Here is a 25,888-nt window from a genome sequence, read left to right as displayed (position 1 = left end):
ATAATACACGAGGAATTATCAGTACATGTCACTCTGGCAAGACTACAACGAGACTACCAATTAGATAAGTTGAATAAGCCGAATAGATAAATTATTCACGGAAGTTAACGTGTAGCTAGAGAGTAGTATTTTAATGACTAGCAATTGATGACTTGTGAACAGAAGATTATTTTGTTTCAGTTTTCACCATTTTTCAAAACCACCTGAATATCTTTTTGGACTTCTTCAATCAGTTATTTACATGTATGTCCCTGATCAGTAATTGTGTTTTCACTTTCAATTACAATGTATCTATCATAATGGTTGTTTAAAAAAAACTTTTTAGAAATACATGTACTTACATACGTAGTTTCAAGACAATAAGCATTATAAATTACAAGAAAAAGATCATATAGCGATATTCTGTTTACTGTAGAGTTTCTTGTGGAAACTGGTTATAACCTACATGTATAACATTTGAATTGGCCAAGAGAGACCTGTAGCGGCACATGTTGTTGCCTCTGCATATATTGTAGCTGGCGACATTATATGAAGAATTGAGTTGTGGCACATATTGTCGCCCATCGGTACAAATAGAATATAATAAAGAACTACGCTCTTTGTTTAAGAAATAAATCTTTGAAAAAAAATTAAATTTCGGTATCATCATTCCGGATGATTAACATCAGTGTCAGTGTCTTTTGCAGAGTCCGGAACGCATTAATTGTTTCATAAGGCCATCTTTAAAAAAAAAAATATGTTTATTTGCCCTCTTCCGGCCGACAGGCTAAACATGGCCCGACTTAAAACTTTTTTCAACCTCCAGGAAATATTTTTTTTCCTTTTTTTAATTTCTGAATTGTCTCATCCCTTCAACGTGTATGTTGAAATTTTCTGGGGGAACATTTTTCCCACCTACCTACCGACACAGTTTTTTTTTTACTCTGAGTTAAAAAAGGGAAAACAACAATTATTTTAAACCTGACCTAATCCTTTTTTATTCCAGTCAAGTTACTATATTCTTCATCATTTAGGGATTCATTGTCGAGATCCACTGGTGTACTTTCTGATTTTAACAAAATATTTCTCCAGTGAGATAAATAATTCTCACTTCAAGACATTTTAACGCCCTATTTTTATCAGTCCGATGGAAATTTTCAATAATATCTATATCTCTAATCAGACATTCATCGGACATGTGAGAGGAGCACGTACGTGCATTGTCGTGCAATATCACACTATGCTTCAAAAATACATGTACCTGTGTGCAGGCTTCCTTAGAAACAGGGTTTTTTTTTATCTTTATGTGAAATGATCTACAAAAAGCACAATGTGAGATTTTGTACCGATATAAAAAGTTTTAGCATTTGAATTGTCATCATCATCAGAAGTTTGAAGCTTCATTTATACATATTCCAATTAGGGTGCATTTTGTGCAAATTTACTTATCCACAGTGACCTTTCCTCCGATAAAGCCCTAGCTCCGCACTTCGTTATCTTTCCCTTAAGGTTTCTTCGATTGGAAGCATTTGTTCGCTTTTCACGTATAACAGTTTATCTTTCTAGACATGATGAAATGGTGTTTTTCCAATATGGTTTATAAAATAATGACAGATTTAACCGACAAAATTAACAATTTTTTTATCTTCCAACATTTAATGAACGGCGCGCTGATTTATTTTCAGGAACAGTATATACCCACAGTACTTTAAAATTTAATTATAAGAAAAGGAAAGGTAATGGCAACAATATATATACAAAACGATTTCTTTTAAAATTCTGTATTTATGAAATACAAACAGAAAGTGCAAATCTATATGCTATAGGCCCCCATTATACATCGATAGATATTTACCGAAAGAAAAATCAAACAGAAATCGGAAAAAATAACGCTTAATAACATTTAAATCAAAATACTTAACGCAATATACATGCAGATATATCAAGTATATACGTTATCAATATATCTTAATTATTAAAAAAGTTTTCTCCCCGAGATTTAACCCGATATAAAAAAATATATATTGTACCCCTACTGATTCTGACCAAAAAGAGTAAATTGACCCATTTTCCTGATTCTCTGAAAATATGTTTTGTATTGATATATACATGTAATAAAACAGTTAAAGTCTATCATACAGGGTGTTTCATAATATGTTACATTTTGAATAATGTAAATTTTGACAAACACAAGGAAGAGATTCAGACAAATATTTTCATTTTGATGCATGTACCCATTAGATTCATTTTGTCCAATTACCAATTAAATTATTAAACTGTAGCCGAAAACTCGAAACTTTAATGAAAAGTAGCGAAATTTCTAAATTGTGTCATTTTTGTTACGTTGAATTCCACAAGTCAAAACTCACTTAACACATAATCAAAGTGATTTCAACTGCCAAAGAAAGTCTTTTTTTTTAAGGTGTCACACATTTTTGCCTAGACATTTCTCATCTGAAGTTTTAAATTCCTTTCGAGCGCATTCAGTGTCTGTGGTTTATGATTTTAGACCCTGTTCTGGAATTTCCAAAGGAAAAAGCACACAGATTGAGATCTGCTGAATGCAGGGGTGTTGCATTTATGGGAATTTGTAAGTTGATTGCATAATTTCTTCATATTTCAAAGTTCAATGTACTCTGTAAATGCTGATATTGCCAGCATTAATTTCTTAAGACATCTTCCTGACACTTCTTTTAGGAGTTTGCTAAACTTTAAAGAGCCCCCATTTCACCAATAAAATCTGTTCGTTAATTCCTATTTATAAAATTGTTTTCGGGGGGTGTTATCATTTCATTTATCGCATGTTGCAAGTCCCTGTTCTTTAACCTTGTTACTAGTCTTCTGACTAGCATTCAAGAGAGCTCCCATTCTTTTGGAATATTTCCCTTGCGATTTATATTTTGGAAAAAAACTTAACTATTCGGCAAAATGTTTTTAAGCTTTGTCCATTTCCAAAAAAATATTCACATTATGACATTGGCGTTGATGTCACAATTAAACATTCAAATACCATGATTTCTATGACTTTTTCACATGGAATAAAAATGCAGGATTCGATGTTTAAAATGATATATGGTTTGTGTTATAAATATGATAGGTAAGAAAAATATTTAGATTTAAAAATGTAACATATATTTTGAAACACCCTGTAGAAGGAGTCAGCAAGATTCTAATTCCCCTCGAGCAAGCCTATATTTCCCTCGGCTTCGCCTCGGGAAATAGGCTTGCTCTTGGGGAACTGAAATCTTGCTGACTTCGCCTCGGGAAATAGGCTTGCTCTTGGGAATACATGTATATCTTAATACTATTGTCGTCTTAAATGATTGATTAGTCGTGGAAGAAATATGAAACTGTTCAATTCGAATAACCTTTTACAATATTTTGTAATATATGTAATAGTTTTCATTATCATTATCATCGACTACTACCAATACACGTTCCTGGAATAATTTTTTTTCAAGAAGACAGTTTTGGTGAAATATTAAAATCAAATCCGTAAGTAACAACTCCAATCTTTAAATAATGAAATGAGATAAAAACGTTTTAACTAAAATTGTTACAAATAAAAAAAATACTCAAAGGGGTTTGTATTGAAAATAGGTCGGCCAAATGGAAGGGGGGGGGGGTAGATCGAGTCATATGTTTTGGAGGGTGTGTATCATTACCGCTATACATTTTCAAAATTTTCATTATACCGCTATATGTTATCTCGTGACACCCCCCCCCCCCCCCGTAAACCCGCAACCTACCTTAATTACGTTTTCTAGTAACGTTAAGCACACATGGCTGACACGGCGCGATGTTTACTGAATTGAATTTCACTTATGAAAGGTATTAAATATACATCTATGGAAAATCATTAAAATTAAACAGCAAATCACATAACTTGTGTTAACACACACGCTTTTGAAGAACTTCTTGTGACTATTGTCAACAGATACAGTGTACTCTGCACACAAAGTAAACCACGCTTGTAGCCAGGTGCCATGGACGAACAATTTTGATATGTTTTAAAGGTGATTCATTGGGCGCACTTGTTTTATAATCCTGGTCAAGCCGGTTGATACTTCCGGAAGCGGGCAAGTAACTTGTTTCAAATATTTTTAAGCCGCCGGGTGATCAGAAAGTAGCCCGGATCGCCCGAAAAATTTCGAGCGGGCAGATGAAAAGCAATATCGCGGAAAATTGAGGTAGAAATCTTCTTGATGGTGAAATATTCGTTTTTTTAATCATTTGCAGTAGTTTCGGTTTCAATAAACATACAGTACTGAGATGATAAGTAACTTTTACAACACCTTTGTTTCTATTTGCACGACCAACACTTTTTTTTGTTAATTTTAAAGTTACTTTTCAGTTTTGTTTGTAACGAGGCCCTGTGCTCCAAATTCACAGATTGTGCATGGAATGGATCTAGTAAATATTTAAATGCAAATATATCCACAAAATCGTTGTCCTCGTGCGCTCAGGGAAAATTATTTATTACAGCAACAGCACCGATAACAGTATGAAGCATTTTCCGGCTGAATTCGTTTTAGTGTCAGTCGTTTCACTCGATCATTTCAGTGACACTAATCGGGTCATTATGTCATGTGATAAAAGAACCGGGTCATTGCCCGCATGTCTGAAACAAGTGGGCCCATCATATCGCATAAACTAAAAAAGTGACGTCTTTGATTTTAGTATCGATGGACATACTGAATGTATATAGTTGAGGGTAACATTGTAAATTTTAAAATGTTACATGTACCCTATACTACAAGTAGTATTTATTATATTATAATGAATGTTTTACAAGGCCGCCAGTGGCGTAGCTTGGGGTCGATCAATGTGGAGGCATAAAAGGCAAGGGGGGGGGGGGCATAAGGCCCCTGTGGGACCAAGGCGAAGTCCTGGGGCACTCTGGGTGCGAAGCCCCTGGAAGCTGGTGCATTTTAGACAGGTGACGATAGACTTAAGGTTAATAACATTTTAAAATGTTAAATGTGAATATTGTTTTCTAAATACTTTTTGTAGTTATTATTCACAATATATATATTGTCATAAATGCGTTTTCAGCGAGGAAAAAATCTTACGGACGACACAGCAGCAGTTCTCCCAGATGTCCTTATTATTAGCCTGTTATAGGTCTACATGCACTTTACATATATTCAATGTTTTACAATTTACACTAAGTATGTCTTATCCTTCATAAAATGCTTTTGAAATTGCAATCATAAATGTATGTTTTCATGAACTTGAGTCTTATAAATTATATATAGAAATGATATTCATACAATATTTCAATTAAAACATTTTACAAATAATGCAATTTTTTTTCTACAGTTCAGTATTTTCTTCGGAGAGTGTTTTAATTTCATTTTTGAAAAGCATTTTAACTTTTTATGAATTCATTTTCACCACCGAACAACGTGGAAGCACGTGCTTCCGTGATTCAATGGAAGCTACGCCACTGGCCGCAACAAGCTCAAATTTTTAGTGAGGCAAGGATATTCTGGGGGCCACTGGGGGTTGAGGGTAGTGCCCTGATGGGGGTTCACGTGGGGTCTCAAAACCTGGATTTTAGTACATTAAAGACTTAATCTTTGAAATTTTTCACAGCTTTTGAATTATTTTTTACATGCTTTCTAAACTATAATGAAGCACCTGGTGAGATGGTCTATTTACAGAAATTGAAAGTAAAGTTGAAAGTATTATAATGAATTTAATACAAAGACGCAAATAATTTCAGATCAAAGTAAAGCCATTTTCAATTTTTCAGAAAACTCATAAATTTTATTGAGGCATTTGCCTCACTTGCCTCAATGGTAGTTACGGCCGTGGTTTTATACAAATACAAATAAAGATGAAGCGCTCGCGCATAGATTCCGGGCGGTCTTTGCGGGGGGTGGAGGGGGGGGGGGGTGATATCACCCGTCGTCAAGCAATGTTGACTTTTCCTAAATTCTATCTGGAAGGCGTGGTTTTGTGACCAAGAGAAATTGCATAAGTCGGTTTCCGTTTTACAAATTTATTAAAACTCAAAAAATTTAACAAAATCTGCAATTAAGGTCGGGAGTCGGTGGTCCGAGCGCCTTGACTGCCGCTCTAGATCTGCAACTGCCAAATATTCTAACATGACAATTGATATAAAGATACAAAGGAATATTTTTAATTGAAAATAGAATTAATGGAAGGGAGAAAAATACAAATAGATATCAATTAACTGCTTAATTCAATAAACAAAATATCACTTTAATTGTTCAGATAAAAGTCACTCAACGGCATGACAGGGGAGAAGGTGTTATGTCCTTGGGGTACATTTCAAACGGTGATAGTTTCATCATTCAGAGGGTAACAGTGTTTTAAAAAAATGTTTCTTGAAATTTACATGAAAGTATAAGCTTAATATACCAAAATAACGATGTTGGATTTCCGGGTCCTCAGATACTCACTCTCGCTAAAATCTATAATATATAGGCCAACGCTACTGGTCTAACAAGCTCATTTCATTAAAGGGTTTTTATCACGTATCAAAATTTTTTGATATGACAAAGTTTACATGCTATTAAAATCATATATTTAAAAATTTTGGGCAGAAAATTAATGTTTTTGATGTTTCAGCGATTTAAAGTTTGAATTTCTCAATATGCATATTTTGATCGCCGATGTTACGCGCCATTGCTCTGACGTCATAGGTGTCAATCCTGGTCAAGCGAAGTACTTATTATTGTGTATACAAAAGGGCTCATTTGTTGTGTCTATTAAACCCGTTAGAAAATAATTAAGTGATAATTGACAGCTAGTAAGGTATAATTTATGGCGTTAGGATGCACAAATGTGCACAAGGAAGGGTTTAGGAAGAATTTTTTTCCCACATTTCCTGGACTTTGTCGAGAGATGAAAGGGGGCCTTTTTCTGCAAATGCGATGGCGTTTATCTCTATTCAGAACAATTGTTTATGCCCGATCGATCACGATTTTTTTTTTCTGTCCTATAAAATATTTTAGGGAAAGATGCCTCTAAAAAAAAAATAAATAAATGACAAACACGCATTTTTTAAAAGTCGCACAGAATCTAGTAGGAATGTTGTGAACTTCGTAATGGCGTACGGCGCCATTGAAGAAGTGTCATTTCTAGCACATGATATTCACTGCTAGAACAGATAGAAGATATACAGGATTTATTTATATAATTAATTAAAACAATAATGAATGAGAATTTAAAATTCCCATATTTATAAATGTTTACGAAGTTAAACTTTAGTAATTCGTTCTATTTAGTCGAAGTCCCGAGTTGTTAACGGCTTCGTCTTCGGTACAACCTCTCAAATCGTCGGCATATTTTCTGGTTATTTCTCTCTGCTAGACGTTCATACATAAAAGATTGATCGTCCATAACCAAAGGAATATAGTCGATGTCAAAATTTCAACCGGCCCTATTGTGTATTCTATTTATTTAGCGTAAAAATCTATTCAATTTATTTTTTCTTACGATAAGTTTTACGAGTTCTCTATTGACCATTGACACCTATGACGTTTCAGTACCATGTGACCCCTATCTAATTAGTGGAGATTTTTACTCCGAGGACCCTATATTACGGGCGTTTTATCGTCTAATTACGGCCGTTTTCAACATTATTTCATAATTAAACGATAATTATATGTTTCAAGAATATAATATCGTTTCATTTTTAAGAAATTTAGATACGTGATAAAAACCCTTTAAGCCACAGTAAATTAATGCTTTGTTTTACGTCCCTGGGCGAGCAGGGGTTTTTTCACATTAAAATCCAATAAAACTGAAAACAAAACTTCTCAGAAATACAAATAAATTGACAAGTAATACTTCCTTTAAAGAGAAAAAACTGATGCTATCAAAACAAAGCATGCATTAACTAGTTTTAAGCTCTACTTGTCTATTTCACTTTTTTATTTCAGTGAACGGTGTTGCCATGGTCACAAAAAAAAAAGAATTTCTGTGATGTTCTGAAATGCAGTGCGATTTCGCCAATCTTGTAAAACATATTTTAGGTATAACACCATGGTACACATTAAAATTCCACTTGTTAACGTTGTAGTTGTTATCTACATTGATAAAATCCCTTAAATACCACTGGATCTTGATGCATACATGTACATTCTATAGAAAAGAGGTAGGACACTAATTTAATACCCAGTCTTCAGATAATGCGTTCATTCATTGAACTTTTTGGTTTTTAAGGCGAGTTGGCACTGAAACTCGTGATTAATTATCTTTGTTTTTTACTTTCATTTTAAAATAAATGATGAATTATTCTAAAATAATGAATAAAATCAAGACACTTCAACTCCTGTAGCATTACATGTAAGATTGAATTTAGTGAAAAGAGGTTTTGTGGATTTGTGAACTCGGCAATGTGTTCTCGACAGAAAGAAGAAATAATCAAGAAAAAACTGATTTTTATAGGTTCCTTAAGTATTTCCAAAATTTCTATAATGGGGTGTGCTCCGAAGCCCTGGTTCAATCCCACCTGTATCCAACCTTATTAAATAATATATTATTTTTCTTTACACCTTCTATCAGTATCGTACAAAGTGGAAATTTTGAGAAAAGAAAGGGAGGATGTGGATTCTCATATAAGTACCCAAAACGTGAAGCGGGGGGAGGGGGGGGGGTGCTTAACATTGTCACTGATTCCTTTCTCGAATGTAGATTTGATATCCTCAATATCACCCATGAAATTTAGTACCCTGTCTTTTCGAAAAACCCACGCGTGGTCCTTCACTAGCGTTTTATCCTTGAATAAGGTAGCGTTATATCCTTGAATAAAATAACATTCATGGCCCCAGCCATCACAGTCTCAAACTTCACCACATCCCCAGCCATACGTAATTTCATATACAATTCACTAGTTCCTCATAAACACCACGTTTTAAGTCGCAGGAAGATTTTGGCAAATTTGCTTAAAATTTGAGGCATGTTACCGGATATTGCAAATGCAAACATAATTTTTTAAGCTTGGTTTTAAGTTCTTAAAAAAAAAAAAAAAAACTTTTGACCGACACAATCAAATACATAGATATTTGCTAAAATGAATACAAATTAAATTTACTTTATTAATTCATTTATGTAATGAGAATATTTAATCACATTAAAGAATACGGGCTAGGCTAGGAGATCAAATAATAAAATAGACTGATACATGTATATTTCAATATTGGTCCTCAAACATAACTTCCACTGAGATTTGAAATATGAATAGTGCATATCTTTACATATTTTCAAATTTGATAAAAAAAAAAAATTTAAAAAAAAAAACTCATTAAAAAAAGTACTTGGAACTTGGAGAAAAAAAAAAAAAAAAAAAAAAAAAAAAAACCCTGACCAGAAGACTCACTTTGATCTTTACAAATTATTTCATTAATAAGTCAGCTAAGTCTGAACAATATTTTCATATAATATACTGGTTAATATAGATATATGCCACGTACGACGAAGTACAAATTCAAATTTCTTCTCAAATTGGTAAAAACCGAAATACAAATTCAAATTTCTTCTCAAATAGGTAAAAACCCAAGGTTACAAAGACTTCAAAATGAAAACTGGACCTTTATGACAATAGCTTAATTCATCTTTTTCCATTAAAATCATTTATTATTTTTAAAATAATCAAACTCGCTGTGTTTCTTCAGAACAGGGTTTACTTTTATGTTCTTAAAATTATATGAATGAAAATCCAGTACACTGAAGATGCCAAAAGCCAAAATGCTTGCCTGAGTCATTTGTGTCTATTGTTCTTAAAAAGATTGTTTTCAAAGATTTTCCCCTCCACATTCCCATGAGAAATGTTGACACCTGTATACATGTAACATTTAAACCCTAATTTTAGTCCTTTTCTAACCCCAATGTCCATAATTTAAACAAAATTAAATGTTGACACATAGATACATGCAAAATGAAAACCCTACTTTTAGGCCTTTCCTAAGCCCAATTTCTATAATTTGAACAAAATTAAATCCATATGATGTCGTAATGTTTGCATATGACTCTGATTTATGTTAACCTGCTAGTTTTTCACATATACATATTTCGATGCAAAATTTTTAACCCCTCTGCAGCTCTACGGGCAATGAAAAAAAACTTGAATCTATGCTCATTAAGAAAACTCTTGGATAACATTTGTCTTATATGACCAAATAGTTCTTAACATGAAAGATTTTAAATGACATTATCCCATTTTTCATACTTATTCATTATCTACCTCCCCTTGAAAAAGGATGCAGCCCTTTATTTTAATAAGCTTTATTCCTTTTAAGCAGAGATACATTGTATAAATGTGGTTTACACTGAACAAATGTTAGAAAAAAAAATAGAAAATGTTAAAAGTTAATGGAGGACAAACAGTCAAACATATAAATGTTGCATTGTTGGATACCAGAGACTTCTTTTTATCAGAATTGTGCAATGTCATTAATTCCCTTTTGGATCAGGTAAGCTAAATTCCATATCCATGTTTAGCTATGAACCTTAATTACTGTTTAACCAGGTGTGTTATATCTCCTTGAGGTAATTACACCATATACAAATGTAATTTTAAGGCGAATCACTTCAATATATTAATACTGTTAATACTGGTACAAAGATCTGAATTCCACTGGCAACTGTCAAAGGCAATCAAGTCTCACTTATAGATGAATCAGTATGTTTTTAAATGTACTTTTAAAGCTTTAATTCAATTGTCACAGCAGATTTGGTTTAACTTCCAAGAAATATTTTCAGCACTGGCTGGCTCTCTCAGTTGGGCATTCAAGCACTCAAAATGGCTGCATGATTTATTTTTTCTGACGAACACAAGGAATTTTCTTTTGTCCTGGTTTTCTTCCTCAGTCCACCATCATGCAAGCATCTATATTGAAATTAAATTTAAATGATCGTTTAATCATGCATGTTTAAAAAAAAAAAAAACGTTCAATAAATTCAAATATAACAATAATTCTGAGAGTACTGCATAAGCTACTGGTAAGTGTAATCTGGTTCCCCTTAAAAATCAAAAAGGCTATATATATAAACTCTGTCAAACATCAACAAAGTGGAATGAATTGCAAACTTGATCTGTAACTTATCAAGGTACATATGCAGTCACATATACTAAAAATCAGCTAAATACACATGTATCTGCAAGTGTTTAATAGAAAACAAAAAAATCAAGAAAACCAGGTGACGAAGACAGACAGACAGACTGATGGACAGATAAGGGGGAAACCTGTAGTCCCCTCCGTTTCACTGGTAGGGGACTAACATAATAACATATGATGTACAAATATTTTGGAGACTCTCTGGAACAGTAGTATATTGCTTAATTTTAAAATGAACATCATAAAAATATTGATCTTCGGCCATCATTAAAAATATCTTTGTTTCCCCTAACCCGACCCTAAAATCTCAAGTTGGGTAGGTAGGTAATTAGGTAAATAATTTTTTTTCAGACAGCAGTTTTGAAAATATCGTCTGAAATTTAATGGAATAATACCTTTATAAATAAGAACAGTACAAAAGAAAGCGATTTGTAAACAAGACTATCATACAAATGCCATTGAAAAGCTTAATTTAAGGTAAATTAAATTCCCAGGTATTATTAAATTGAACTTGTAAAATATTTCACACAAGTGTGAATTATTGAAATCGAATACTTAAGAAGACAAGATTCTCAGATCGCAAAGACCGGACATTCGAGTATTTTTCAAACCTACTATCAGCTTCCAGTGCTTAATGCAATGTACTTTTTCAATATTTAATTGAACCAAACCATATCTAAAAATGATTAATATGCCATGCACAATGTTTGCTTGTTTGTTTGTTGTTTAACATCCCTCTCAAGAATTTTTCACTCATATGGAGACGCCACCACTTGCCGGTGGAGAGCTGCAAATTTTGTCCTATACTCGGGACTTACAGCCATTGAGCAGTGAGGGATCTTTTTCATGCGAGCACCAACTGCGACACGGGACCTCGGTTTATACGGTCTCATCTGAAGGACCGGCCTCCATGTCCAGCAGTTGGATTTGAGCCCGCGATGTATGTGGAGGCCTGTAAAAATTAACTCCTTACACCATGACTTGAGAGCAAACGCTCTAATCTTTGCGCCACGTGGGCAACCCATACACAATGTCATAGTCACAAAGTTTAACCCATGAATAAAAGGCATGAAGAAAGCGTGTCTAAATTATATTCATCAGGATGCAATATGCAGACATATTTACAACTCCTATGGAACATAGATGAACTGTTTATTAGATAAAAACTCAAATTAAATAAAATGAAATTGATTGATGTGTTCACAAGGTAGGCCCCTCATCTGCTCATGAGGCAGGCCTTGCCATGTACTAAGTACCTTTAAGTTAATTTCAAAAGATGGGATTGCAAATTCCAACCGAAACACTCTTAAATAGTTATGGTATATTTTATTAATGAAATTTTCAAGCGTGTAGGATTCGAATAAGCTAAAGGCACAAGGTTGATACGTCACTGTTGTTGTTGTTGTACAACACTGCAAATAAAGTATTCCTATGTGACCACATGTAATGGGCACGATTTTGTTTCCAGCAAAGGCTTGAAAATCACAGTAAAACAATATCGGCTGTTCTGATAAAAACAGATTTTGATGAAATTGTATTTTATAAGAATTGATAATCATTAAAAAAATATCTGAAAACTTGTCAGTGCAATTTAATAGGGTCGGTCGCTTTAGGGGAAACAAAGGTATTGTTTATTTTGGCCTTTATAGTACATGCAAATTGATGTGTCATAATAGAACATGCTAACTAAATAAATTAAAAGGAAAATCCCACTTTTCAGAGCACAGTTGTAATAAAAGGAAGAAGTGTGGAAAACTAAATGGGACAGACTGACTGTTAGACAGTCAAGGAGTAAACCTATAGTCCCCTCCAGTTTTACCGACAGGGGACTAATAAAATAAGAAGTTTACACAACCTTAAAAGTTAAACATGTTAAAAGACCCAACTTTTTTTGGATTGAGCAATTTTGTTTTAAAAAATGATAATTTGGTGATTCAAACAGAATTATAAAGTTGAAAACTAGATTAACATAAAATTTTAATGAATAATGAGTAGAGAAAATATTTTTTAAACATTAGAAATTTTAATCTACCCTTTTTAGCAAATATTTTTCATCACTCGAATCATTCTTGCTATCATGGCAGATTATAGGGGTGGGACGATACACAGATCTTGCGATATGATACATATCTCCATACATATAGCACGATATGATATGTATCTCATTATTATATATGATACATTATAAAACTATTAGAAAAACTTACCATTTTTTCTTGACAATAAATCAACAAATTATTCTATATCAAATCATATGTGATTTGAAATTAATATTTGAAGTTCATCAATTTCATTGACTAAATATTAAAAAAAAAAACAATATTACTTGTACCTATTGCCAAATGTCTATATTAAACAAATTGTTTACAAATAGTTGTGTAGTTCACCAAGAACACTGACTTAAAATTCATTTAAAAAAAAAAAAACATCACATGTACATTATTATTAAGTCTGTAACGAAGTTAAGTTTAAAAAAAAAAAAAAAAAAAAAAAAAAAAAAAATCCACAATTTGTTTCAAAATTTCAAATTCTTGAAATTGGAGAATCCATGCTTTGTTATGAGCTGTTAGTGCCAGATGGAGAAACATCTTGCAAGGATGCTTAAAAGTTAAAATGTTTTACCCCTTATCTATAATTTATTAGTTCTAAAGCATGTTGTCAATATCAATATCATCTCTTCACTTTGTACAAGCCACCATTTTACATTCTCAATTTTTTGATAGGTATAATAGTTTGTGTATCGTTTTGTACTGATATTCTAGTGCATGTATCATAAACCATATCTTAGCAAAATATATCGGTATGTATCGGTGTATTTGTATTAGTGATGGGAATCGGTAAGAATTTCATAATCGATGATCAGGTTACTGTAACTAACTAATTATCGAATATAATCGGACACTAACAAAGTATCAATTTAGATAATTAAATGGTAAGAATGGGTAAATGAATTAAATGGTAAGAATGGGTAAATGGCTACTTTTCTGCATATGTATGAATGTTGTTACGGATATCAACTGAGTATATTAATTATTGAGTGTGTATCTGTCTTTCTTTAATTTTTCTGCATACACTGTACAGATATAAACTTACTTCCATACCCAGGAACATGCTTTGTTACCCAGGTATTGATACAATTGTCTGTTCGTCTGTGCCATAAGGAAACACAAATAAGTTAATAGATAAGTCACGGCTGGAATATTCCGTCTGAAAACTAATTAATGCTTGTAAAAAAAAAAATAAAATGATAAACCGATTAATCAAAATAAAAATTTTGTAATCGAGCGCTTGGATTATGCCAGCAATCAACTGATTTTTGAGTATAATCAATGATTGGAACGCCACTAATTTGTATATCATCCCACCCCTAGCAGATTAAAATTTGAAGAAAATAATTATTAGATGTAAAGGTTGCAGGGGCTTTTTAATGAAAATATTGTGTATAGGAACTTTTTTAACATATATATATATAATTTTGAGATTATTGATTCTATAAATAATTTTTTAAACATACCTTATTGCATAATGATTGAAGAATGCATTTATTCCTAACAATTTTACAGTGTCTGAAAACTTTTAGGATTTTTTATTTATATTCTATAAAACACATATAGAACAAAAGTAAAAATTAAGTGATATACATCAATATATATCATAAAACACAAGTCAAACTACTGTCATGATTTTTTTTTTTTTTTTTTTGCATTTCAATACTCATCCCTACTTTTTATTAAATGAATCTTTACTCTAGACTTTTTAATTTTTGAATGAGAAAGCATTTATGAGATTAGACTCAAAGCAAAGCTAGTGGGCTGACAACAAAATTAGAGGCCCATTATTTTTGTCTTTTCTAGTCCAGTATTTCTTGAGAAGAAGATATTTAACATGTGTAAAATTATTCCTATATATATTTCAATGTAAAACTTTGATTCCCTATTATGGCCCTACCATACCCCCAGAGGACATGTTTTAAACAGTTTACAATACAATCTACACTACTTCAGGAAGCGTTAACTAAATTTTATCTTTACTAGTCCAGTTGTCTTGAGAAAAAGATTTTTAAAGATTTTTTTCCTATATATTATAATATAATGTTTCAATGACTCCATTAGGACTTGGACGATACAATTTTTTCTATATCAATATGTATCACGATATTTAAGCCAATACGATATATATCACGATATGTTTAATTGGTTATTAAATCTCTTTTTTGTACTGAAATAAACAAAATATTTCTTCACAAATAAGAATAATTTATTCAAAGAAGTTGTACATCTGTTGTGAACCAAAATTATTTTACACAAGTGGTGTTAATTGTTATGTATTTCATATTTATGTTTAGCATATTCATTTTATATATAAAACCCAAAAGGGTCGCCCGCGTGGCGCAGTGGTTAGAGCGTCTGCTCTAGAGTCACGAAGTAAGGAGTTGATCCTTATGTTGCGGGTTCGAATCCCACTGTGGGACGTGGAGACCGGTCCTTCGGATGAGACCGTATAAACCAAGGTCCTGTGTCGCAGTAGGTGCTGGCATGAAAAAGATCCCTCACTGCTCAATGGCTGTAAGTCCCGAGTATAGGACAAAATTTGCAGCTCTCCACCGGCAAGTGGTGGCGTCTCCATATGAGTGAAAAATTCTTGAGAGGGATGTTAAACAACATACAAACAAAAATAAAACCCAAAATGTTAAGAAAAGAAAGAAAAACATGTAAGAATTTTTTTTTGCGACATTTGATATTTCTTCATATGTATTGATATTTCAATATTTCTTCATATGTACTGATATGCGTATCGTCCTCACACAGAATCGATATTATCGATATGTCAATATATAGTCCCAGCCCTAGACCCCACCATATTTTTGCATTTCTTGATTATCTACCCTTGGAAGGAAAGTTGGCTCTTCATTATAACAATTTACAATCCCTATTACCCAGGAATGCTTTGTAACAACTTTGCTTAACATTGGCACAGTGGTTCTTGAGAAGAAGTTGAAAATGTGAAAAGTTTACAGATGGACGGACAGACGCTGGACAATGTGTGATCAGAATAGCTCACTTGAGCTTTCAGCTCAGATGAGCTAAAAACTGGAAAAGGGGGGGGGGGTGTGAAGACATACATGCACCTTGTCCATTAGCTTTCATGAAAATTGAAATTATATACATGTATAAATTTAAAAAAAATCAATGTGGGAAGCTACATGTAAAAATTAGTTAAAATAAAATGGTAGTTATCAAAATTGCTAGGTCATTAACAATCAAGATAAATGTTTAATTCACTTACCAATAATGAGATCCAAGTTCAAAGCTGTATTTCCAATGGTTGATTCTTAATTGTCATCAAAAGTCTTAACTCACACGTCTTCCTTCAATTTTTGAGAATCATGATTTTGTTCATTTTGTCAGTTCAACAGTATTTTCCTGACTTTGTGGAAGTCTGAAGAAAGTTCTGAGGATTACACTCTACTATTCTTTTTTTCATACTCCCATGGACTTTATTCTGATGTGTCATATTTGGTTTCTCACAATCCTTAAATCTTTCTATTGTGGTTACATGTACATGCTTCCTTTAAACTTGGTTGATTATCATGTGATCAATGATCCACCACAAGCTGTAGAACAGAGGTCCTTCTTCTTATAGGGTTGTTGATAAGAAATGTTCATAACTGAAAAGACAAATTGATTCCCATCTATTAGAATGTTGCAGACCTTTAATGAAATATGAAGATTACAAACAGTATTTAAGCTCAAAGGTGCAGTGAAACATTACTAATTGTGAGTATAGCAAACATAGATCTCTAAAACATCGCAGGTGGGAACAAAAGTCATGGAGGAATAAGCATCCCCTGTCAACTGGTTACACCTGCTGTGAGCTCCTTGTCATAATAGGTTGAATGGATAAATCTGTAGACAATTCAGTATGAAAATAACAGCCTAACAATTTCTGTATGAAAAACATCAGTAAACATTTGACTTATCTGTAGACTGTATTTGTTAACAAAGTCATTGTATCGATCACAGAATTTGCAAAATGTTGGCTATACCTGTATCATCAAATTATTTACCAATAGCTTGCCTCATTTTAGTAATTGTTTGTACATAGTACACAGGTTCTTGCCCTTTGAATCAAATGGGAGACATAAACTCCATATGCAGGTGATAATGCTGTGACCGCGCTCTCAGATGTCTGGGACATAATTCGGCGGTGCACGTTCATTGGGGAATTTAGCTCAAGGGTTTGGGGAATGTTAGGAAGCACATAAGTCCAAATTTGTAGGGTAACAATGACAGTTTATTAAAGTAACAGTGAATTCCAAACAACATAAAAACATAAAGATGCAAGTCCAAGTCCTAACTAAAATTTAGATAAAGCTGGCCTAAATAGAAATAGAATCTTAAAAGTTTCTTAGTCTAATTCCTACATGGTTCTTAATTAACACATCAACTCACTAGCTCTGTCACTCTAGATCTCCCTTAACTCTCTGTATTCTCAAATATATATTATTAACTAATTGTAAGAAATTACTCAATGTAAATATAGCCAAAGGGCAAAACTTGTCAACTAAGTAATCTGAACAATGGAATACTCAAGTGTCATCCTTTGATGTCAGGAAGTCAAAGAAGATTTATTTAATTAATCTAACACCTAATCAGTGACCATTGCCATCAGGCAGTATGAGTGTAAATGATTTACAATTGCTAAGAAAGCACTAAATATTTCTGGGGATTAAGAATTAGCCAGATGTAAAATGTGTTGGTTTAATTTCATTACTTGTGAACAAATAACTTAGGATATCAAGAATTTATCAAAGTAAATGAATTTTATGAATGATATTAAAATTATAAGTAAAATTATTATCTATATTAAAATAAGTATCAAAAGTGAAATGGGCGCCATTTCACTGGAAGTCAAAGAAGATTTATTTAATTAATCTAACACCTAATCAGTGACCATTGCCATCAGGCAGTATGAGTGTAAATGATTTACAATTGCTAAGAAAGCACTAAATATTTCTGGGGATTAAGAATTAGCCAGATGTAAAATGTGTTGGTTTAATTTCATTACTTGTGAACAAATAACTTAGGATATCAAGAATTTATCAAAGTAAATGAATTTTATGAATGATATTAAAATTATAAGTAAAATTATTATCTATATTAAAATAAGTATCAAAAGTGAAATGGGCGCCATTTCACTGGTGATATGCTCCCCCTACTTCACCAAAAAGATTTCTCCTGAAATCTTAAAATACCTAAACTTCCATAATTACAAAGAATCATTATAACCCTACTTTTTTTTTAAACAAACAGCTACCAAATGTATAACTACATATATACACAATTGTATCTGATAGCCTAACCAGGTTAAATTTCTGGAAGAAAACTTTCTTAACCTAAAGGTATAGTAGGGTCAGAGAGTATGAATGAAACATTCATAAGAACAATTAACAATCAAAAATATATACATAAATAGCATCCTAATTGGTAGGAATTATGCTAGAATGAATGGAAGTAATGATAAGTATGTTTTACATATATATACAAGGGCCCACAATAAAATCTTTTACGACGAAAAGAAAATGATTAAGACTTGCATGTACAATGCAATAAAAAATAAACATTGAAAACAAAAAAATCATGCTATTAAAAGTGTCCTTTGAAATTTGTCCATTTGAATAGTACATTGGAGTTCATTTGCAAATTCATTTGGAATACATTGTTGCACAACAATTAAGCACAATTATATAGTTCATGAATTTGAATATTCTTATTCATTCTGAAATAAGAACTGTGTCCTTTGAAATCTACCTGTTTCTGGATTGGAATATTGTGAGATAAGCCTTGAATGTTTTGATGGCTTCAATCAAAGCGAGGCCTTCTTTATGGTTAATGTGCCATCGTTTTTCTTGATCTCGTAGTGCACGTCCTCCAAAAGCAATTACATTTTCAAGTCCTTGTGAATTTATTTGTCCAAGGACATATCCAATGGCAGCATCTGATGCATCAATGGATAGCACAAAAGGTTTGCCAAAGTCAGGAAACGCTAAGATAGGAGCTGTTGTTAATTTTGTTTTCAGGAGGTTGAAAGCATCAGTGTGTTCTTGTTTCCACTGAAATTTGATGTTTTTCTTCAGGAGATTTAACAATGGAGCACAAATCTTGCTGTAGTCTTTGATAAATTTCCGGTAGTAGTTACACATTCCAAGGAAGCTGCGGACCTGTTTGGCATTTCGGGGTTGTGGGAAGTCAGCAACTGTGGAAATTTTGGCACGGTCTACCTCAACACCTTTTTCAGAGATTATGTGTCCAAGATATTTTACTTCTTGGGCAGCAAAATGGCATTTGGCTGGCTGAAGAGTGAGATTGGCTTTACGAAGTTTTTGAAAAATGAGGCCCAAATGTTGTAAATGTTCATCAAAATTTTTAGAAAAAACCAAAATGTCATCAATGTATATGAGTGCAATTTTCCAGTTTAATTCCTGTAAGACTTTTGTCATCAGCATCTGATAGCTTGTTGGAGCATTTGTCAAGCCGAAAGGTAGACGTTTGAACTGATACAGTCCTTGATGTGTGATAAAGGCAGTTTTGTGTTTGGTTTTCTCATCCAAAGGCACTTGCCAGAATCCACTTGCTAAATCTAACACACTGAAAATTTTGGATTTTGAGTCGGCTATTGTGTCAAACACTTCGTCTAGCTTAGGAATTGGAAAGGAAACGAGCTCTGTGATGGAATTTAGTTTCCTGTAATCTACAGCAAATCTGTATTGTCCATTAGCCTTCTTAACCATGACCACCGGACTTTGGTAAGGGGAAGTGGATTCCTCAATCACACCATTTTTCAACATCTCTTGAATTTGACGTTCTGTCTCTTGTCGCATTTGTGGATTTTGAGCATATCTCGGTGTGCGGACAGGTTTGTCTGTGTTTGTGATAATTGAATGGGTTTGGAGGTTGGTTTTCCCCAGTTCAGAGGCATCCTTGGCAAACACATCTCTGTTTTGTCCAATCAGAGTCAGGAGTTGTTGAATTTGGACAGACGAAAGGTTTTGTTCTTGAATGTTTACACTGAGCTCTTTGGCGATAGATGTATAATCTGTAGTGGCCATTGTCTGTGTAGTATCTAGGGTTGACACGCATGCAGAGTGTACAGTGTCAATGGAGATGATGTCAAAGTTGGAATCCATATGAAAAACTTTCACAACAACTGAATTTGCTTTTAAAGCAACTGATTCATTGAGAGGATTTAGGATCCTGTATGGAACTGTGTCTTTTACACATGTAGCAACGCATCTGCTTCCAACCAGATTCTTGTTTACAAGGAGGTTCACTGGTTCAAGGAAGACTTCAGAACCATGAGGGACATTAGAAACTGATAGGGTGATTGTTGACTCAGATAGAGGTGGTAAATAAATTTCAGAATATGTACGAGCAAGGGAAAGATGTTGGTTTCCATCATATTTGTTGTATGGGGTTGTAATAGAAGCAATGGTTGTTTCATTTTGAAAAGAAACACAATGGTTTGTAAGATCAATGACAGCCTTGTTTTGTTCTAAAAAATCTTGTCCTAAAATGAGGGTTTGAGGCAAAGTTTCCAAGATGTGAAAAGTATGGGGCATTTTCAACCCATTGACATCTATATCAAGGTCTGTTGTTCCCAGAATTTTATGAGATGTGTTGCAAACACCCTTGACATATGAAAAATTTGATCTTGAAACATAAGGATTTCTGAAAATTTTCTTAAGAAACTTGTTGCAAATGACAGAAATGTTAGCACCAGTATCAACTAGAGCACTGATATGAAAGTTCCAGATTTTGACTTGAATTTTGTTTTTATTGGTGATAGCTGTTGAAATGGAGGCTACAAATTTAAGAGGGTGGGACGGGAGGGTACTAGATGGATTTCTAACAGAGTAAGCCATTATCGTGAAAAATACAGTAAATAAAACAATCTAATAAAAATAATAGAAAGTTATAAAACTGTACATGTGTCACATGTGATAGTAGTGGCTGTACTCACCAACAGGAACTGGCAGGCTGTTTCTGTATAGATTTGATGGCAGGGCTCCTTTCTTTAGAAGAATGTTAGAGTCACAAATCACAGTTTCAACAACACAAAGGTCTTGTAGAAATCCAAGAGTCCCAGAATGTTCACATTAGTCCACTGTAAGAGGAATTCTAAAGGATTCGAACCGGATTCTCGACCACTCTGTGACCGCGCTCTCAGATGTCTGGGACATAATTCGGCGGTGCACGTTCATTGGGGAATTTAGCTCAAGGGTTTGGGGAATGTTAGGAAGCACATAAGTCCAAATTTGTAGGGTAACAATGACAGTTTATTAAAGTAACAGTGAATTCCAAACAACATAAAAACATAAAGATGCAAGTCCAAGTCCTAACTAAAATTTAGATAAAGCTGGCCTAAATAGAAATAGAATCTTAAAAGTTTCTTAGTCTAATTCCTACATGGTTCTTAATTAACACATCAACTCACTAGCTCTGTCACTCTAGATCTCCCTTAACTCTCTGTATTCTCAAATATATATTATTAACTAATTGTAAGAAATTACTCAATGTAAATATAGCCAAAGGGCAAAACTTGTCAACTAAGTAATCTGAACAATGGAATACTCAAGTGTCATCCTTTGATGTCAGGAAGTCAAAGAAGATTTATTTAATTAATCTAACACCTAATCAGTGACCATTGCCATCAGGCAGTATGAGTGTAAATGATTTACAATTGCTAAGAAAGCACTAAATATTTCTGGGGATTAAGAATTAGCCAGATGTAAAATGTGTTGGTTTAATTTCATTACTTGTGAACAAATAACTTAGGATATCAAGAATTTATCAAAGTAAATGAATTTTATGAATGATATTAAAATTATAAGTAAAATTATTATCTATATTAAAATAAGTATCAAAAGTGAAATGGGCGCCATTTCACTGGTGATAATGCTACATAAGTAAGAGAAGTTAATAATAGAAAAATTAAAGGTGTTGTATTTATCATAAAAGAATGAGTGCACTTAAGGGCCCCGGTAAAATGTGAAAAAATGAAGAATCAAATTAAGCATAATTTTTCATCTCAGATCATTAATTGATCTCTAAACCACAAGATTCAACAAATTTTATCGCTGAAATTCATGAATATAAAAAGAGCAAAGCCATACAATGTGGTAGGGGTCAGCCGACATTCGTGATTTTCTACAGTAAATCGAGGACGGTCATTCATTTCAAAGCTTTTGTTTACTGTCAGCCTAACGTTGTACAAACTTGTGCGAATGACAAAAAGCGCAGTATACGTTTATAAAACTTGTGTGAGAGTAGGAAATTTGTACAAGATTAGGCTTGTACTTAAAATATTAAAAATGTATGAAAAGTTCAATGTTTTTCCTATAGCAAGCGAAAGCTATTTACCTGTATGACCTATGTTGAACCCACCCGTGGAATAAATTATTTAAAATACCGGTAGTCACGTGAGTTCTACCCATGTAAACATTCCTCAAAGGTGCTCACTGTAAAAGATAGCCATGCACATTTTGTATCATTATATCGAAGTCGTGCCGCATAGAGAAGTTTGTATGTATTTCGTTTTAGGAACACGGGAGGGTTAGGAGAGTTTAGTGTCGTTAAAATGTCATCACACATAAAAGCGTCATACATTTTTAACATTCATGCAAGACAGTGCTAGGGTATTGAAAGTCACCTATATACACTTTTTTTTCATTTTAAAATTTAAAGGAACTAATGTTAATACTTATTGTATTATTTCAAATGCAAGCGTGCAAATTTCTTAGTTTGATCACTATGGCTACAGGCATCTATACAACTTCATTCATTTTTTTCTCAGGTAAAATAGCGCAAGAAGTATCATTCGGCAGACACGCCCGTCAATGATCCACCATCAGATTGTTCAAGTGTCCGATTTAAATGTCTCCTCCCCTTGATTTAAATAGACGAAACTCAAATAAGTTCGGTACAACTTTTCCGGATTTGGGGTATCTATAGGCATTTAAAAATCTTCATTTGTTTCAAATCCGTGCTGATTTAGGTGATGTTTTAATGTGATGTTAACTAGAAATATCCACTTGTGTTTAACTATAACCAAGAGAGAACAATTTGGCAATATATTCTAAAGTAATACGGCACTGAAAAGGGTCCATTAAGCATTGCTTAAGTGCACTTGTCCTTTAGTTGTTACTTTGCCATTAATGTCTTTATCTAGTAAAATATCCAAATATGAAACAGATGTATCAGCCTCTGTGGTGTCATTAATTTTGAGGTCAAAGGGATATACAATGTGAATGAAAAAAAAATAATGAACAGTGATCAATCTCAAAAAATCTATAAACATGATAAACAATACAAATTTGTGAGGAGCTTGGGATAAAACATGGACCCCCTGGAAATCATAGAGGTGAGATCAGGTGACTAGGAGGAGTAAGCATCCTCTGTTGACTGGTCACACCTTAATATATTAATGTAGGAATAAAAATGAATAATTACTGTCAATTGATAAAGCGTCATCAATATATCTAATCATGTACCTGCAATATGTATAGGACAGGAAATACAAAATATAATTATTTATAAAACAGTGTATTTTTAACTTAAGCTCATAATATTAAAAAAAACCTACATTTCAAAAAAATTGAGGAGGACTAGTGGCTTTCATTTGTTTCATTGTACTTAATCATGTACCTGACCACCAACATATGGCATGCGGCTTAGTTGTGCCATTACGCATTTTGCATCAAAATTTTATTATAATTAAAGCTTTGCTTATATATAGTGTTCATACGAAGTCAATGCAAAGAAATTTGATGCACAGTAAATTAATTTGAATTAACTAATTCACATTAAATCTCCGTGTGAATGCAGTTTAAATTAAAGCAGCAGTAATTAACTTACTATGAATTAAACCCTCCTTGTGAAGAGGACATTAAATGTACATATCTCATCATACGGTACGTCATCATCAATGTTTCACAACCAGTTAATTACATGTATTAATACATATTCTTGTCAGCTGTCAAAATCACATTCGCATAATTAAAATGAAAGTGAATTGTTAAGTTGAATACCGATCCCGATTAGAATCAAGACAAAGGACTGTTACACTAAATCAAAATGTTTTTAGTACAGCTAGGATAAATAAATTGAACACTTTATTTGCATGTGTTTTCTCACTCAAGTAAACAATGTGCAGAGATTTCTGTTCATCAATACTTTATTGTCTTTGAATATTTTTTTTTAGGGTGTAAATATCCCATGTAGATTATGTTGAACATGTTGAAATTCAAGAAAATGAAATAGATCTGATTAGCTCATTATTATACCTTTGTTTATACAATATGATTTTCTCATTCAATTGTTAAGAATGCTTGCATTAACTAAAATTCAGTAACAGACTGCTAGGATTTCAATTTATTAAATGTTAGATCCCAGGGCCAATTAGTCTCTATCTCCATAAAAATACCATAAAATCAGAGCTCTTTGGTGTGCAGTATAATATACTAGAGTTTTGTTAATTTGTATGTGAAAACTGAAATTAAAATAATCATGAGGAGTAAAATATTGGGGGGGGGGGGGTTACAATCTTTCAGATTTCTTCTAATTCCATCCAAAAAAAAATATAATTATATAAAGAAAGCTTAATTTATGCAATCTAAGTAATACACAGATGATAACATTTCTTGCTCATTTGAAATTATATATTAATATATTTGTGGCACACAGACTTGTTCACTATCAACAACATGTTTACCTTTTAAATTAAATTCTAATAATCTGATTAAGTGGTAACAGGTACTCTTTATTAACAAACTTCTCCTTAGTACATAATTGATCACTCAGGCTTACAGGGTCTGCCAGTCAATCGATATCAAATATTAACAGAGTCCCTCTGAAAGATTATGAGGCCCCTTATATTTTTTCTTGTATTGTCTTGTCTATTATTGTCTTATTTAGTATTTTTAATACACTTATAAATAACTTGTTCCTAAATACTACATAATGATTTAACTTGAGTTTGGTCTGAATTTACTGTGCCTTTCCAGTCACTGCACTTAAAAATACTAAATGCATCTGCTGTACGTTTTACTCACATTAAGGTGTTGGTTATATAGAAGCACAAATTTTCGTGTGGATAAAATTTCGTTGATTTGTTATCTGAGAAGGTTTTGTGGGCAATAAATTTCATTGTTACGAATGTAACCTACTCATTATATTGTTATGTAAAATTTCATGTGGGATTTAATTTCGTTGATAATTGTTAACAACAAACAACTGACGAATTAAAGGAATATTTTTGTTTTTACATTATATATTGTATATATATATATATATATATATTAAATGTAGCTTCTCTGGCCTTTCTATTGATAGTGTAAATAAATGAGCAGAGTCATCTAGTGTGATTACATTTTTTATTACTTTGAGGGGAAAATTCATAAAACCTGTTGAACTTTTAATTTTTTTTTTATTTTAGTTGCCCCTATAGTTAATCCCAGGAATATGGCCTCAGACCAGTGAGTTTTCCTAAAGAATTAATAGATCCAGTTTTACATAATGCCAATATTAGCTTCTGAATCAGTAATTTATGCATGACTAATTCCATTGTCCAAAAAAAAAACAAACAAACAAACAAACAAACAAACAAAAATGAGTTTTCCCTGCATTTTCCAGTGCCTCATGTTAGAGTGGGTGGGAGTTAGAAAATTTGCAAGATTTCAAACAGCTACAAATCTCTGTTATTTATGTCTCTATGACACCCTTGATGACAGAAAAATTTTGAAGGATTTATAAATATTG

General features: G+C 32.8%; 1 protein-coding gene and 1 long non-coding RNA gene across 2 annotated transcripts in view; both read right to left on the bottom strand.

The window, feature by feature from the left end:
- The window catches only part of LOC133174437 (uncharacterized), a 140,594-nt gene that overhangs the window by 79,029 nt on the left and 35,677 nt on the right, over positions 1-25,888 (bottom strand). The window lies entirely within an intron of this gene.
- LOC133174450 (uncharacterized) lies at positions 10,224-24,029 on the bottom strand. Its single transcript, XR_009719144.1, has 3 exons — positions 23,987-24,029; positions 16,359-16,740; positions 10,224-10,843 (listed from the first exon to the last, which is right to left on the bottom strand). It is a non-coding gene; the product is annotated as an uncharacterized LOC133174450 (long non-coding RNA).

The sequence above is a fragment of the Saccostrea echinata genome, unplaced genomic scaffold (genome assembly GCF_033153115.1).
Source record: "Saccostrea echinata isolate AGI-Se365-2 ecotype Australia unplaced genomic scaffold, CSIRO_AGI_Sech_v1 ptg000058l, whole genome shotgun sequence".
NCBI classification, from domain to species: Eukaryota; Metazoa; Mollusca; class Bivalvia; order Ostreida; family Ostreidae; genus Saccostrea; species Saccostrea echinata.
The sequence above is the reverse complement of the archived record's forward strand: the minus strand, read 5'-3'. Positions and strand labels throughout refer to the sequence as shown.